The 13,992-nt window shown below is 34.7% G+C and overlaps 1 long non-coding RNA gene across 1 annotated transcript; it reads left to right on the forward strand.

Moving 5' to 3' along the window:
• The first annotated feature begins 2,306 nt into the window (after positions 1 to 2,306).
• Positions 2,307 to 13,671, forward strand: LOC137629148 (uncharacterized). The gene is made up of 4 exons (XR_011041456.1): positions 2,307 to 2,397; positions 6,566 to 6,713; positions 12,272 to 12,399; positions 13,382 to 13,671. It is a non-coding gene; the product is annotated as an uncharacterized lncRNA (long non-coding RNA).
• Positions 13,672 to 13,992: the final 321 nt, after the last annotated feature.

Here is a 13,992-nt window from a genome sequence, read left to right on the forward strand (position 1 = left end):
GTGCCCGCAATCACGCACTGCCTGGCAGATTTTTGCTTTTCTACAGGTAAGAAGCACAGCGGGGGAGGGGAGGAGCTTGGGTTGGTAAGGGGGTCGAATGGTCGGCAGGAACAGACGCATCGCAGTTATCATGCAATGAATATTGCTCTCTTAAACCTCACCCCCCCCCCCCCCACCCTCACTTCTCATGCTAGTTGCCTTATAGTGTGTGTGTCTGTTTGTTTGTTTTTCTCTGTTTTCATCGTTTTATTTCAAGACTCAATTGTTTGTTATTATGATTGCTTCTTTGCGGAGAGAGGTTAATTTCACCAAGTAGTCAGTTTCAATTACATTCTGTATAAAGAATATAAAGTTTCCATTGATGAAAAATATATATCTTCTCTTTATATTCCTTTTACAAACAAGAGAAACTAAATTGCACTGAATGATAAAGTAGAAGTTTTATGTATTTAGGGATTAGAGTCTTTGCTCTCATGTGGAACATCACGTGACTTCTGTAATGATGCCTTAACCCGAACCCCATTTTTCCCCTCCATGTAAAGAAGAGTTTAATCTTCTTCTATGCATCTTGTAAATGCATGATAGGCCCTAAAATTCCAGAGAGAGAGAGAGAGAGAGAGAGAGAGAGAGAGAGAGAGAGAGAGAGATAATGCTTATAATGCAATAGATTCCGTAATCTTATTCATAATTCTGAGAAGTATGAAACATTTACTTTTGTTTTTCAAAATGAAACTTCAATTTTGTTAGTTTGTATATATATACATATACATATATATATATATATATATATATACATATATATATATGTGTGTGTGTGTGTGTGTGTGTGTGTGTGTAATTTCAGAAACATTTTCACTTGTTAGTGTTGCTATTTAAAGTGTTTCGAAGGTTAAGAAAATTTTTAGTTTGAGTAAGGGATTTGAATATGGCGAAAGTGTCTTCAACGTTGGCTTTGATACATAGAAAGTTCTTCAAACCTCATTATTTCACGTAACCATATCTAAAAAGTGCGAGAGAGAGAGAGAGAGAGAGAGAGAGAGAGAGAGAGAGAGAGAGATGTGTTTGCATTTGTGCGTTTTGGTTAAAGCTAAAAACCAGCAAAGATGAAAACTAGGCACTGAAGTAAATCTATGGAACAGAGGAAGGCGATTCATACCCGTAAAAAACCTTTATTCAATTCACTTTGGTAATCATAAATACAGTTTTGTTCACTTGTCCAAATTTCCTCTGAAGACTCATAAATGGTTATTTTCAAACATATTCAAACCATATATTTTCCCCTTAGATAGCTGCGTTAGTTTATACACAGAGAACGTTGATGTAGATAATATTTTGTATTTGATAATATTCCATCTTGAAATAAGTAAATTCAATGAGAATTATTATTTGTGCCTTTATTTCTTGATCTGATTTAATTCATTGGATTTATATAACTTTTTATTTCTGTTTTAGCTTATGGTGTTAGAACTGCCAATTCCAAATTTGCCAATAGTGACACTGTTGTCGTTTATTCTCAGTATCCATATTATTATTATTATTATTATTATTATTATTATTATTATTATTATTATTATAGAGCAAGCTGCCTTCCCCTGAGCCTTTTAATTATGTTAAAAGCTCTTACTCAGGTCTGTGGCTTTAATTAGTCATTACTTTCATTATTATATTTCAAACTTCCTGCATAGAATTTGATAAGTAGTATGTCGACATTTCAAATCCCGCTTCGCTAATGAATTTATCTCAGGCGACTAAAGTTGCTTAAAAACTTATGTCTTTTTTTAACTCTCAAAATATAATTTGAATACACACATAGGCACAGGCAAGCACATGCATATATATATATATATATATATGTGTGTGTGTGTTTATGTATATATGTATGCATGCTTATATATATATATATATATATTGTGTATACGTACATATGTATTCATGCTTATATATATAAATATATATATATATATATATATATGTATATATATATATATATATATATATTTATATATATATATATATATATGTATATATATATATTAGCAAACATTATATATATATATATATATATACGCATACGTATACACATAAATGCGCATGTTTGTTTGTGCCTACAGTATGTGTATTTAAAATTTAATTTCGATATTAGCGGAAAGGCATTAGTTTGTAAGCAACTTTAGTTGCCTGAAATGATAGATGCACAACTTAACAAAATTAAGGGGTATTATCAAACCTTCTCTACCCAAGAAGAAGAGTTTACCTGACTGGGCCAGACTGGTAAACAGGTCAGCAAATGTTAGTATGGCTCCATCGTTGAGTGAGGACGGTTGTGGATTACACCTTCGTCGTCTCTCATTAGAGACGAGTGACTTCATAGCGTTGACACTCTTGGAGTCAAAACAGGTAGAGTTTCCATTTAAGAATTTATCTAATTAGCTTCTAGAATAATCATAATAATAAATGTAAAATGCATAATCATTCTGAATCAATAAGTCTTCCTTTTATAAGAACTGCAGTCATAATAACTAAAGGTAATCTTTTGACAGGAATCAATAATAAAGAATTTTCCCTGTTTAAATTTCCACTGATAAAAGTGTTTTCACTTCGTTTAGAATATCTTATAGTCCTACCTAAAAGCTCAGCGAATCAAAGTCCGTACAAACTTTATCCAAAAACAGCTTTGTAATCTCAATCGAAAAATAACTTGAATCGATATATACTTTTGTGAAAATCATTTCAATTTTAGCAATTCTCTTATAATTTACTTCATTATCCTCTCCCCTTCCATCCATTCACTTTACCATCATATTGGTCCTAATCTGATTTTTCTTCATTTCCCATTATCTGGTTCTTATCCCTTTTCAACATTTCAGTTAAGCTTATTATATCGAACGACTCTTCCGTGTTAACTATACCACAGCTAAAACTGCTTTACAATTAAACTTAATTTACAAACGGAAACTCTGAATCATATTAACAGTGAAAGTAGATAATTACCAGACGAGGGGAACTTGTTCAGTAAACAAGATTGCTTTATCTGGGCAAAGGGCGTGATGGTTATTCATTATTCATCCTTCTCTAATCTGAAATTACCTTTGGGTGTCAATGTTACTATGGAATCATTCATAGAATTGGATTAATAAAGTTAATCTGGTACGCGAATATGCAGGGGGAAAAATGAGTTGTATTACCATCATCATAATCAGCAGTAACTAGTCCACTGTAGGACAAAGTCCTCAGACATGTCCTTCCACTCGTGTCTGTTTATGCTCTTTTTGAGTCTACACAGGAAAATTTCCATGGCCCGTCAAAAGTCATCCTCTCTTCCTTCCCCTTCTTCTTTTGCAATCTCTAAAGACCCTTTTTGATATTCTTAATGTCCATCTATTATCTGTCATTCTCATTATATGTCCTGCCCATGTCCATTTTCTTTTTTTTTTTCTTACGTGTTGTTAGAATATCCTTTACTTTAGTTTGCTCTCGTATCCATGTTGTTCTTTTCCTGCCTTTTAGTGTTATTCCCATCATTAGTCTTTCCAAAGTTCTTTGAGCTAATTCTAAAATTCCTTCAGATGTCAAGTCACCCTTCCATAAACCAATTGTTCTTTCAGCTTATTAAAACATTAATACCGAGTTACATATCCAACCATCTATTTATTTTGCAGTCTTGCATAGTGACCGTTTGTCAAAGACCCTTGCGTGTGCACCTGTCAGATTTTTTTTTTCCTTTTCTGTATGGTTTTGTTCCTTCTATTATGTATTTCCCGAGAAGTGTGTCAGGGGCTCTGTATTGTATCCTTTTGTATCCTGCAATAAAAATGTTTCCGTCTCTTAGACATCGTTTGACGTCGGGGCCCACGATTTCCTTATGATCTTCCTTTCGCGTGAGGTTCCATCAAAAGAAGTTGCGATGGAAGAAAAACATTGGAGGGACATTGAGATGAAAGAGAAGTGGGTTTTTCAAGGCTTTAGTTTACTCTCATTAAAAAAAGTAAGAGTTACTATACCTGAGTTATTCTTGCTACTGCTACTGCTATAAATAATATTAATGAAATAATTAATATTTTCCAAGATCTATATCTGCAAAGCATATTAAATTAACATAGGGAAAAGAAAATTTCTGAATTTTTTAAAACACGCACGCGCACACACACACACATACGCCCTTATTTCCGGAGCAGCTCAAACCTCATTGAAGATCATTGCCGCTCACACTAGACCCCCTAAGGTCTGCTGCATATTTCAGTTACGATAATTTCTTATAAAAAATGCAAGAACTTCTTCTAACCAGGGGAACTTACTTTCTTTCACAGGTGAGACTCAAACAGTCATAATCTGGTTATGAAGAATAAAATAATACAGGATTTGATATCTATTATTTTCAAGAAGAAATAAGTTTCTGAAATTTGAATAAATTTGGCTGGGTTTAATTTCCCCAAATATCTTTCCTGTTAAGATTAAAGTCATTGCAGTTGTTAAGGCAGATTTAATAAAGTCGTTGATTGGTGATATAAACAACGATAAAGTAAAGGGCTAAAGCATTACTATGTTCATGTAATTTATTGATAATAAAGTTCTTTGGCTAAGTCATGTTCTATGGTTAATAGTCTTATGTTCTTTATTTCGCAATTCGCACTATGATGTTAATAGTTAGTGTTGTTTGGTTAAATCATTTCCTTTGTTATCAGTTCCTTCTCTTTGATTATCCATTCGTTTCCCTTGGATGATAATTCGGGCTCTTGCTTATTCGTGTTCTGTGATAATGATTCCAGTAATTAAGTTGAATCAATGATCCTGGTCAGTCATTAGTGTTCCCAAGTGATTTATTGTTATTTTTCTAATTATTCCTCTTTGATTAATGTCTTGGTTAATGATACCTGTATTTGGCTCATTAGTTTTCGAACGTTAATCATTCGCGTTAATTGGCTGATCGATTTATTTTGCTTAATCGTTATCACTATTCGCTCAGTAATTCGTATTTACATAAAAGTTCTAATTGTGGTGGTCAATTGAAGACGTCTAAGCCTGGCGATGTGCTGGACTGGAGTTCGAAACCTGCTCAATTTAGATAGTTTCTTGTAGTGGTCTGCAACCTCACCATCCTTGTGAGCTAAGAGTGGGGATTTGAGGGAGCCTATAGATTGCCTATTGAGTCAGCAGCAGCCATTTCCTGGCTCTCCTTGGTCCTAGCTTTTCCGAAGAGGGTTCTTGGGTGCTGATCATATGCAATATGTTCAGTTTCAAGAGCATTGTCCCTTGCTTCTGCCATTCATGAGTTATCTTTAGACCTTTAAAATCTAGTTATCGAGTTCGTTCGTGTTATTTTGCTTATTCGTGTAGTTACTCATATCCCCCAAGACACACTCAGACGGATTATGAAAGAAGAAGAAAAAAGACTCGACACACGCAAATGCAGGTTGAACCCAGATCTCGAGAGAGGGGCAGACCCACTGTGTTGCAAGGATTAGGGCAGATATAAATAAGGGGAAAATAAATTCTTGCAGATAATTAGAGGAGGAATCTTACGTCAGGGGAAAAGTCTGGATTTTAATTCCGACTTCAGGCGGTTGTGCGAAATCTAAACAATGGAATACTGATCCCAGATTCTTTTCCATAAATTAGATTCTGTTTTAAATCGTCTATAAGACTTTCCGAGAACATAGACATTTTAAGTAACAATTATATAAAAATGACACAGTAACTTTACTCGTATATTGTTGGCTCAAGAGAATTATACAGGAATTAGAGCAAAACATCTGAGTATTGATTTCGCTACAGAAACGGACTCAGTATTATGCCATATTATGCATTTTATATCTTTTATTGTGAAATACACATTTACAATCTTACAATTTATAACATATATACATCATAGTATATTTTAATAAATAATTTTTCATTTTGCATATAAAAATTAAATGTATATATATCATAAATTGTAAGATTGTAAATGTGTATTTCATAATCAAAGATGAAAAAAAATTGCGTTATACACAGTTATCCGTCGTCTCTTTCACTGAAAATAATGATCCCTTTGAAAACTAATCCACTCAAGCCACGATGAAGTTAATTAGTCATGGTTTATGAATGGCCTCAATTTCCTGGAAAAGTGAGTCGTGTTTAATCACGGGAGAAATTGTGGCAAAGATGATAACGAGGGAAGAAGAAGAAGAAGAAGAAGAAGGAATTTATGGACACGTAATTGGATTATGAGGGAGGAGAATGCATAGGGAAATAATGTGCAGTCTCTCTCTCTCTCTCTCTCTCTCTCTCTCTCTCTCTCTCTACTAAAACTCCATAAATAAATCCCCCCTAATGAAATTTTATTTTTAACCCTCTCTCTCTCTCTCTCTCTCTCTCTCTCTCTCTCTCTCTCTTTATTGGAAAGACTCCATAATTAACCACCTCTAAAGTAATTCTTCATTTCTTATTTTGGTAATGCTCTCTCTCTCTCTCTCTCTCTCTCTCTCTCTCTCTCTCTCTCTCAGACACAGTGCTTTATTTTGAAATATCCAGATATAGAATATACCCAGAAGTTCTAACTAATCCAATTTCTATTTCTTATCCAAAGGTCAAGCCATGTCTCAAGCGAGAGGAGTGTGAAATAAACGCTTACTAAATACAAAAGAGGAGAAGTCGAAGATAAATAGACTTAAGAAGACGGAAGGAGAGGATATAACATAAACCCATCGACATGTCTCATTTACCGGGTTACGCAGGTAAGATAATTTTCACATTTCAGGTACGAAATTTACGTCAATGTCATCAAGCTTATCTTAGAAACTCTCTTATTGGCACTCATTTGGTGAAACCAGACATCATATTTCCCTCTTAGTTTTTAGTCATTCTTATTTTACTCAAACTGATTATTTTCTCTACAACTTTATTGACATTCAGAAAGAATTTAAGTAAATCAACATGAACAGGTGACTTGCTTTAAGTAAATCTGATTTCGGTATAATTGGCCCTACTTTATTTGGAATACGGGCTCTTGCGTTGTGAGCCCGTTAAAATATGATTTGATCCAATAGCATGTTATCATTTCTTTTACTCTCTTCTTTCTTTATTTTCAAGAGCGATTACTTAATGAAGTTAACCTTGCCTATACAATATACGGATTTTATAACTTCAAGATTCCTTGAGTTATGGTGACATTTTTCAGTGAAAAAAAAAATAATCCTGATTAGAGGAATTATATCAAGGAATACTATCGTACCCTAGCCATGTTCGTGGTGTCAACATGCACCACGTATCTCTACACGCAAGTTTACTTATACCCTAAAAGCTCTTGAATGGCCAAGCCCCGTTGCGTGCTCATATACAGGTTCGTAGGAACGCACAAATTGGAACGATTTGTTCGAAAAGGTTAAACTAAGGGATTTCTTTTCGAGATTTTACACTTCTGTTGATCTCCATGACATTTGCGAAGTATCCGAAAGATATAGGAGTTTTGATATCAATTTATTTATTTGTTCTAGAATAATCTTGATGTAGGATGAGGATATTGAAGGAATTTTCGTTCACAGATTTGTTTGATTATGGTCAGTCCTAATTTTTGTAGTAGTAGTAGTAGTAGTAGTAGTAGAGAGAGAGAGAGAGAGAGAGAGAGAGAGAGAGAGAGAGAGAGAGAAATGTATTGCATTTGTTATCCACATATAACTTTTTAAAATATTGTAAATATTATGCATTTATTTATTTTCTCAACAATTATAAGAAATTTATAATGAATATCAGATTTAGAATATTACTATAATAAAGAATAATAATTTTCTGAAACAACAAGTATTTGCATGGAGTTTAAATGGAAAAAAAAACTAAAAAAAACAAAGAAATTCGTCCGTAAAATACCTGCGTGAATTGAACGTAGCAAAATATTGTTTATCATTAAACCAAGAGCAAGTTTTGATCTTTAGAATTCTACTTTGTGTAAGAAATATCAATTTTTTCCCCTTAAAAGTTCAATCCCTTTCGTTAATGCTAACCTAAATTAGCGTTGCTTTCTGGTGCGAAGCAGCTTTAGTGTAATCTTCCTTCAGATACATAGAATTTCAGATTATCAGTAATTCCTGTAGTATTTTGTTGTTGTTGTTGTCGTCGTCATCATCATCATCATCATCATCATCATCATCATTATTATTATTATTATTATTATTGTTATTATTATTATCATTATTATTATCATCACTTGCTAAGCTACAACTCTAGTTGGAAAAGCAGGATGCTATAACCCCAAGGGCTTCAACAGGTAAAATAGCCTTACCTTACCTTATTACCTTATTCTATGTTTGGGTTCCCCCAGGTCCCTCAGTGTGAGGCACCTCGTATATCCACCAGAGAGTTGCTAATGCATCTTCCGGTGTATTTTGCATCTTCCAGTCTTGGATGGTCTGGGATGCATCTTAGGTATTTATCGAGCTTATTCTTAAACACATCTACTCTCACTCCTGATATGTTTCTTAGATGAGCTAGCAGCGCATTAAATAGTCGCTGCATTATCGATGCTGGTGCGTAGTGGATTAATGTCCTGTGCGCCTTCCTAGTTTTCCTGGTATAGTTTTGGGCACTATTAATCTACCTCGGCTTGCTCTTTCTGATGTTTTTAGCTCCATGATGTTTTCAGTAATTCCTTCGATTTGTTTCCATGCTTGTATTATCATGTAGCGTTCTCTTCTCCTTTCTAGACTGTAAAATTTTAAAAATTGCATTCTTTCCCAGTAGTCAAGGTCCTTAACTTCTTCTATTCTAGCAGTAAAGGACTTTTGTACACTCTATTTGTGCAATATCCTTTTGGTAGTGTGGGTACCATATCACATTGCAGTTCTCGAGTGTACTACGTACATAAGTTTTATAAAGCATAATCATGTGTTAAGCTTTTCTTGTTTTAAAGTGTCTGAATAGCATTCCCATTTTTGCTTTACATCTAGCAGTGAGGAAAGGAAATAAGGAAATAAATAAACTACAAAAGAAGCAAATAACAATTAAAATGAAATATTCTAAGAACGGTAACAACATTGAATTAAATCTTTCATATACAAACTATATCTTTTTTTTTTAAGAAACAAGAGGAAGAGCAATGAGAAAATTGATGCCAAAACAGATGGGAATTATCACATAGAGATGAAAGAAAATTTATTCAACCTCTCTAGCAGTAACGGAGAATAAGAGCATAATAACACTCGTCTCTCTCTCTCTCTCTCTCTCTCTCTCTCTCTCTCTCTCTCTGCAGTTTATTTCACTTATTTTCTAAACAAACCTAAACTCGCAGAAACAAATTTGTTGATAGAGAAATCACTTTATGGAAATTGAACATGGAAAATTATTCTGAGAGAGAGAGAGAGAGAGAGAGAGAGAGAGAGAGAGAGAGAGAGAGAGAGAATATTACCATAATTCACGAAGATTTAATTTTAAAATGTTTTTATCAAATTAGTGTATACTGTACTCTTGTGACATGTTACGTCTACTTTAATGCACCTGACAGCTAATTTAGTAATTTATCTATAAAAATAAGAAATGAAGAATTACATTAGAGGTGGTTTATTATGGAGTTTTTCCAATGAGAGAGAGAGAGAGAGAGAGAGAGAGAGAGAGAGAGAGAGAGAGAGATAGGGGGAGGGGTAGGGAGTAGAATCATGCACTGCGTGACTATCTGAATGTTGAATCGAAAAATAGCTCCGAAAATGAACGTATGACTTATTTGTAGAATTGCGTGTTTCAAACTACTATTATTGACTCCTATGAGAATATCTTATTTTCCTTGATGATACCAATTTTAGTGCGGTTTTTTTTTTTAGCAAATTCTTACAGCGATCCTTCACAGGAACGATTTGACTTCGGTTGGAAATGACTGGACAGAATAATGGGGCGGAAAAAAATTTACTTTCTGCATAAAAGGGTGTCTCTGTCTCGCTTCTGTAGGTTAATTATGCTATGCGCTATATTGTGTGTCTTTGTTTGTTACCCCTAGACCACGTATAGGGACTGTGACCACTTAATTGCCTGGCGCAAGTTGTGACCTATTCACAATGGATGTCAGTTCTAGGGGTCGAGTTCCCTTTCTTAATTAAGGGTGCACTTATGCTCAGTGCCTTTAATGGTTGACCTGCAGTGCTGTTTTTATAACGAGGGTAATTCGGTTTTTTTAATATTTGTATAATGACTTTCTGTTGCGTGACTGCTAGCTTTGAATGTTTAAGAAATTATCAGCTTGATATACAGGAGCTTTTGACTTTTAACTTTTATAACTTGAAAATATAACAATAATCCTGGTTCCTTTATTTTCGAGTCTACCTAACAGACATTGATCATTGAATCCCTAAATTAGTATTATTTTTTCCTCCACTTTCTCGACTTGTTCCCTTGTTCTGGAAGCTTATCAGCGGTATCAAAAAAGAAAGAAAAAAATACAAGATATACAGTATTATAAACAGACAATCGTGTATCTGCACAAGGCTTAGATGCTGACAATTACCCTGACATCAACACTACTGACTTATGAAGCGAAAAGTCGTTGAATTCTATGAGTAAGATTCTAACTATATGATGGTAATGGCACTATAAATCCTTTATTTTGTTATTATTAGAATTGTTCGAGATACAAATTAATTTATAAATGCTCTTAATTTTATGTTTATTCGTGATAATCTATATGAACATTATGAATCTGTCTTTTTTCTTTCTTTCTTTCTTTTTATTTATTTATTTTTTTTTTTTTTTTTTTTTTGGTAGCTCCAGTGATTTATCAAAGAAAATTTCATGCGCATGAAAGTCTAGGATGAAGAGGTATTTTTCCATTGATGGTCGAGTTATCAGTTGAAGTTAATTTTAAAGCTGAACACGTAACCATGATCTTGCACGCTACTCTCCAGGAACCAGTTATTTGCCTCTCGGATCAATGTCGACACCAACGTCAGTTTTACCTTTGAAAACAAGATTGGCGGAAATGAGAAGTAAATTAGGCCAAATTATCATTTTTTTAAGTTACTTTTTTTTATATCAGAATGAATTATTCCTATAGATTTAGTGGGACCTGAGGTGATACACACCCTTTCTGAGTGAGGCTACCTTAACGTGATGAAAAGGTTTGTGTATTGCCGTGATCAGCAAAGATGTATTATAGTCAGGGCCACCCATACTAGGTTGGTTTGCTGTGAGAGATCAGGCAATAGTCTCCCACCATCATCAATCAGCACTGGCCAGCGTATTGATTAAAACTGGCCAAACCCCTAACATGAATTCACTTGCCTGAGGCCCTTACCCTGCAGTGGACTAGAAACGAATGTTTTTGTTGTTGTTGTTGTTGTTGTTGTTGAGATAATATATAAACAGTTTGTAAATTATCAGTAATTTATAACATTACATGTGCAAATAATGCATAGCTGGAAAGTCTGTAATCGAAATACCATATGAAAAGAAATCAATTTAAACCTGTGACTGATGAACTTTTGTACACTTATTATTATTATTATTATTATTATTATTATTATTATTATTATTATTATTATTATTACTTGCTAATCTACAACCCTAGTTGGAAAAGCAGGATATTATAAGCCCAAGTGCCCCAACAGAGAAAATAGCCCAGTGGGGAAAGGAAACAAGGAAAAATAAGATATTTTAAGAACACTAACAACATTAAGATAAATATTTCCCGCATAAACTATACAAAATTTAACAAAACAATAAGAAGAGAAATTAGATAGCATAGTGTGCCCGAGTGTACCCTCAAGCAAGAGAACTCTAACCCAAGACAGTGGAAGACCATGGTACAGAGTCTATGGCACTACCCAAGACTAGAGAACAATGGTTTCATTTTGGAGTGTCCTTCTCCTAGGAGAGCTGCTTACCATAGCTAAAGAGTCTCTTCTACCCTTACCAAGAGGAAAGTAGCCACTGAACAATTATAGTGCAGTTGTTAACCCCTTGGGTGAAGAGGAATTGTTTGGTAATCTCAGTGTTGTCAGGTGTATGACGACAGAGGAGAATCTGTAATGAATAGGTCAGACTATTCAGTGTATGTGTAGGCAAAGAGAAAGTGAACCATAACCAGAGAGAAGGATCCAATGAAGTACTGACTGGGCAGTCAAAGGACCCCCATAACTCTCTAGCGGTAGTATCTCAACGGGTGGCTGGTGCCCTAGCCAACCTACTGCCTACGAATAGATGAATAGCTTCATTAGTATTGCATTAGCAATAAAATGCCTTAAGTATTCGGAAATAGTAGGATTCAGTTCTCAAACTAAGAGTTAATCTAGCGCTTTTTGTCCTCCATCCTGCACAGGACACGTCGTGGGATTACAAGAAGACTGCGGCCGACGGTCCAGCGCCTTGGCCTACCTCAACGCCCTCAGGCCTCCTCCCACGCCCACCCCGCAGATGTGTGGGCGTCTTGATGATTTACTCGCACTTGTAAGTTCTGAAGCTAAGTATGGAGAGCATATCACTTATAATTTTGTTCACTTTAGTCTAGTTGGATTTCCTATCAAAACATATCAATAAATCCTTCCAGGTGAGAAAAACTTTGAAGATTATTGCAACTCTGTGAACCAGATTTCTTCATGAGCAGAAAACCCACGATTAACTCTTTTAAAAAACACATTTATTACAGCGTCTGAAAACTTTAAAGTATTATATTTGAAAATTTAGTCTTATTTTCATTGCTCCTTCAGATCTTCATTGGAAAATAAACGTATTAAACTTCCTTATAGTTAACTGCTACCCCAAGGTCTGGGCTACCCTATGTATAACTTGATGTTGCGTATTTCTAAAGCAATGAAATTAATCTCCAATTACCAAATTCTGTTTAATTTTAGTATATTTACTTCAATTAACGAAGCTCCTATAGTCGCTTCGCAACTAGTTCCCATCTCCTCGAGCAAAACCATTGCATAGGTCCATTTACTAAATAAATTATTTTAAGAATAATTACTATAGAAGAATATTGTATTCCTGCACATTGAAATTTCCTCCAAAAGAGGCAATTACACATAAAGATCACACTAATAATATCATAATTCGAAATTTCTATAGTCTGAATTGTTCCGCAAATCACACCTGCTATAAAGTTAGTAACAAAACCTCTGTCATTTCATTAATTACAATAGATTTTGCTTTCCTTTTTCTCAACATCTTTATACCAACTCAATTTGTTTGAATATACAAGATATGACCAATTATTAATTATTAGTGTTGGTGATGACTAAAACCGGTTTTGTTTACATGACCTATTAACACCATACATTGACTCGTATGTGCAAAGAAACTGTTAATTAAAATACCTTTTGATGCCTAGATGATTACATAAATAAATACCTGGAATAATTATTACTTAATCACATAAAGGTTAGGTGATTTAAAAGCATAATCCTATTCTCTCTTTGCAAATCCCCAGAAATCCTACGAGGCTGATGCCACGGCCCACGAGCAAGGAATAGGATTGTCCCTTCCCATCCTGAGAAGCAGAGTCGAGCACCATCCTACGTCGACTCATCTCCTCCTGATGACTGTCCAGACGAGGCGGAATCTCTTGAATACCTACGCAGGACCTCAGCAGGGCTGGCTCGATTAGATTATCCATGGTGGGATAAAGCATATCTTATTACCTACAACCCTTAGGGGGTTACTGCTTGCAGTGTGCCTTCACAGGAATATTGTAGTCTACAGGTCATTTACAGCGTCCTTCTGAATACCTACGCAGGACCTCAGCAGGGCTGGCTCTATTAGGTTATCCATGGTGGGATAAAGCAGATCATGTTACATATAACCCTTAGGGGGTTACTGCTTGCAGTGTGCCTTCACAGGACTATTGTAGTCTACAGGTTTATAAACAGCGTCCCTTCTAACTGAGCTGTTTACTGTCCATTATAATTGTCTTATTTTTTTTTTTTTTAAGAAGAATTATTCCCGAGTCTACGAAAGGGGGTTCAATGTTCTCCTGAAATGACCTCTTTATAACATATTATTGTTATGTGAAAAGATGGTGCCATCATTAACTATATTACT

This window comes from Palaemon carinicauda, chromosome 37 (assembly GCF_036898095.1).
Source record: "Palaemon carinicauda isolate YSFRI2023 chromosome 37, ASM3689809v2, whole genome shotgun sequence".
NCBI classification, from domain to species: Eukaryota; Metazoa; Arthropoda; class Malacostraca; order Decapoda; family Palaemonidae; genus Palaemon; species Palaemon carinicauda.